Below are 4,030 nucleotides of genomic sequence, written 5' to 3' on the forward strand. Positions count from 1 at the left end.
CCCACGTGGTGCCTCACAGCCATTTTCAACTCCAGTTCCAGGGGATCTGATGTCCTCTTCTGATCTCCGTGGGTACCAGACATGCGTGGGGGACACAGACTTATATGAAGGCAGAATACTCATACAGATAAAGTAAATAAATCTAAAAAGGAAGAAAGAAAACAGGAAAGGGCAGATGAGCGTGCTGGAATCTGGAGGTCACGTGACCCACATGTGGCCTTTAAAGATACCAAACACTAGATAGCAATTGGTTAGAGACTGGGAGGCCGGTGCCAAACTGTCTGATAAATAAATGGTCAGGATGTGTTGATTTGACTCGGGGTTGATTTATTTTCAGAAGAGTTTGGGTGTAGAAACCTTGCATGGGACTCAGGAACATGTCAGTTAAAAGGAGGGGTGAAACCCTGCTGGGATTCCCGAGTGTATGTTGGGGGCGGGGCCGGGGGGCGGGGCGTCTGTAGGACCGAGTCCAACTAGCAGCTGGCTGCACCCTTCTCCTTCCAGCAGGAGACTTTCTGCTCTCAGGAAGCACTGCAGAGCTATTTCTGGTTTCCTCCCACACTATCCTGGGCCCTACCTTGTCTGTCACCTGCTGTCTATGGTGAGGGCCCATGCCACCACCCCCAACTTATTTAAAAGTCAGTTTGTAATTGTACCTGTGCCGACAGACACCCTCCCTCCCAACCTGCCTAGGTTCACGCTGCTTTGTGAACTCCAGCAGCAAGCTGCAGCTATCTCCGACTGCAAGTTCCTGCATCGAAGGCTCTGCTTGCAGATAGGGCTCCCTTGTTAGGCATCCAACCTCTCAGTCAGCAGGTCGGTTTATTTCTCAGAACAAATCAATACCCGAAGATGGTTTTTTTTTTTTTTTTTTGGCTTTTTGAGACAGGGTTTCTCTGTGTAGTCGTGGCTGTCCTGGAACTCACTCTGTAGCCCAGGCTGGCCTCGAACTCAGAAATCCGCCTGCCTCTGCCTCCCGAGTGCTGGGATTAAAGGCGTGCGCCACCACGCCCGGCCCCCGAAGATGGTTTTTGTCATCTCTGCACTCCACATCATTTTCTCACTAAACACAGGTTGGTCAAGGGGATGAAAACCAAGCGCCAGGCAGGCGCCCTCCTAGTCTGCATTCAATGCATGCCTCAGATGGCTTCTTCCTCATACTCATTGACACATTCTATCTTTCTCTACGTATACAATGTGCAGTTATTAGAGCTGTAACCACAAGAAGGTATAGATTGGGGGTAGTGGAGAGATGGCTCAAGTATAAGCATGCAGCTGTCCTACCCGTTAGCATCAATGTGGGTTCATCATGGCCTTTTCCCAGCAAAGCAGCAGGGCATGGATGAGGGAGATCTGTGTTCAGGCATGGAAAAAAAATGGCAGCTGTGGCACCAGGAGCACCAGCTGAACCACCTCTGCTGGGACTGAATTGAGTGGATGTGGCAATGCTACACAAAAGATTCCCCAGAGTCTAAAAGCTGGCTGGTTCCAGTACTGGTGGTGAGTTTTCTGTCAATCACTCCTCTGTTTATGTTGAACATTTGGGGCAAGTACAATGATTCACATATTCAGCAACACATCTTAGGCCAAAATACCAGGGATGCTCTGTTCAAATGTATTATTACTAGGAACTTAAGTATTGACTGTGAGATATCAGGTTTTTTTTCTATGTCTAATAAACTTTTGAATTGATTAAAAAAAAAATGAAGGGGGTGCCTGTATTCCAAGTTGATTGTGGATTGCCTATGCCCTGGTCATTGATACAGCAGGGATAGGAAGTGAAAGCCTTTTCCTGTGTTTGGAAGGTCCACTCCTGTCCTTGTGAAACCTTGGTGCTTTCGAACACATCTTCTCTAGCCCAGCCTCTTGGCCTCCAGCCTGCTGACCCCAGGCTCACAGAATGTTCTCTACCAGTGCTGTTCTATAGCCTCAAAGGCTTCTGGAAGGGAGGTGGGAGCAGGGCTCTGCATTGAGGGGTTTTGTTCTGACCTAGTTTTGCAAGTCTCCAGGAGCCCCAGTTGCATCCTCCGGTGGAACAGATTTTCCTGCCTTCCTTGGCTGCTGCAGTAGAGAGGCCTCTAGAAGCCTGTGCAGCAGGTAGAAAGCTGCTTCATGTCTCCTCTTTGCCTCCCAGGTGCCTGTGGACACTAGAGTACCAGGGAGTGGACAGTAAGACCACAACACAACTTGAAACCGGATACACTGTCCACTCAGAATATATAAGTCTTTTCCTTTGCTTGGTAATTGGCTCAGATGTGGGAGACTCCAGCATATGAAGTCTTGACGCCAACACTTTAGAGGGCTAAGACCTGTCCCTGTGAATGACTATAGTGACAAGAACTTTTCCATTGCATTTGTTGCTAACATTTGTGCTACCTCCCCAACAGCTGTGCAACAAATTTTAAAGATTAAAAGTAAAATAAAGGGGGACAGTGGTGAAGGCTTTTTTTTTTTTTTTTTTTTTTTTTTGGTTTTTCGAGACAGGGTTTCTCCATGTAGCCCTGGCTGTCCTGGAACTCACTTTGTAGACCAGGCTGGCCTCGAAACTCAGAAATCCACCTGCCTCTGCCTCCCAAGTGCTGGGATTAAAGGTGTGCTCCACCACTGCCCGGCTGGTGAAGGCTTTAAACCCCAGTATTCAGTATTTGGGAGGCAGATCTCTGTTCATTGAAGTCCAGCCAGGTTTATGTTATTGAGGAGGAGGGAGAGAGAACTTTGGATCTAAAATGTTCCTCAGAAGTTCATGTGATGTGTCTTGGACTTCAGTGATTTATGCTTAGACACAGTTTTGCAGAAATGATTGGCACCGACCTCATCAGTGGATTCATATAACCTGATGGTGGAAACTCTAGGGGAATGGGCCTAGTTAGCTGGGAGCCAGTCCTTGGGAACATGTCCTTGAAGGCTGTCTGCTTACTGACAGATTCTTGCAGTGTAGCCCAGGCTGGCCTCAAGCCTGTGGCCCTTTTTTTTTTTTTTTTGGTTTTTCGAGACAGGGTTTCTCTGTATAGCCCTGGCTGTCCTGGAACTCACTTTGTAGACCAGGCTGGCCTCGAACTCAGAAATCCACCTGCCTCTGCCTCCCAAGTGCTGGGATTAAAGGCGTGCGCCACCACCGCCCGGCTGTGGCCCTTTTTGATAGGTTATTTCTCTGATGTTGGTGAAATGAGCCAATTCACAGTAGATTCGATTCTATTAAAGGCAGGTTTATTGGGAAGCTGCTCTCAGGCAGGCTAGTTCACACTGGCCTCAGGAGTCACCACGGGGGGGGGGGGGAGGATGGGATAAGGGAGAGAGAAAAAAAGAAAGGGCATGCAGGCAGAGAGGAGACAGAGAAAACGTCTAGAAATATAGGGAGGAGCCTCTGGGGGGGAAGGGCAGCCTAACTCCTGGGCTGGAAAGTTCAAGGTTAGGGGCAGGGAATGCCAGATAGGGACTAAAAGGACTCTGGGGAAGCCCGGATATGTATTTTTTACATATCAAGTCTGCTTTGATATGTAAAATATGCATCACAGTTCCTGGTCAGGTACAAAACCACTTTTTTCCTTTAGCTTCCCAAGAGCTGGTATTACAAACAGGCTACCTCACATATTTATTTACATCATTACTGTTATTATTTTGTCAGGATCTATTTAGCCTGGGCTGGTCTCGAACTTGCAGTTATTGTGATACTCAAGCCTTTACATTGGTGGGATTCCAAGATGTCTGCCGCCAGGCCCACCTGCGCACTTCCATCAGCAGGGATTCTGACAGTTCCTGTGAGACAGTGGCTACGGTCCCCCGGAGAGAGAAAGAAACAGATCCCAACACAATAGGTTGGGATCTCACTCTAGATAAAGAGCAGACCCAGCCCCAGGCCTTCCCCCATCATGTACGTGCGCCACCAGCCATAGGCAGAGGTTGGTCCTTGCTTGTGGTCCTTTGATGGCTAGGATGGCTAGGACCAGGACCATCCTAGCACACCTGGCTAAGCGTGTGGTCACGCCCTTTAGGGCGGAGCCTAAGCCCTCACCAATCAGCGTCGCCGGAG

At 48.7% G+C, this 4,030-nt stretch overlaps 1 non-coding gene across 1 annotated transcript; it reads left to right on the plus strand.

Moving 5' to 3' along the window:
• Nucleotides 1-1,714: 1,714 nt before the first annotated feature.
• On the plus strand, nucleotides 1,715-1,845 carry LOC115031354 (small nucleolar RNA SNORA71). Its single transcript, XR_003836995.1, has one exon. It is a non-coding gene; the product is annotated as a small nucleolar RNA SNORA71 (small nucleolar RNA).
• The last annotated feature ends 2,185 nt before the right edge of the window (nucleotides 1,846-4,030 follow it).

Source organism: Mus caroli, unplaced genomic scaffold, assembly GCF_978045245.1.
Source record: "Mus caroli unplaced genomic scaffold, Mus_caroli_1 scaffold_7, whole genome shotgun sequence".
Taxonomy (NCBI): domain Eukaryota; kingdom Metazoa; phylum Chordata; class Mammalia; order Rodentia; family Muridae; genus Mus; species Mus caroli.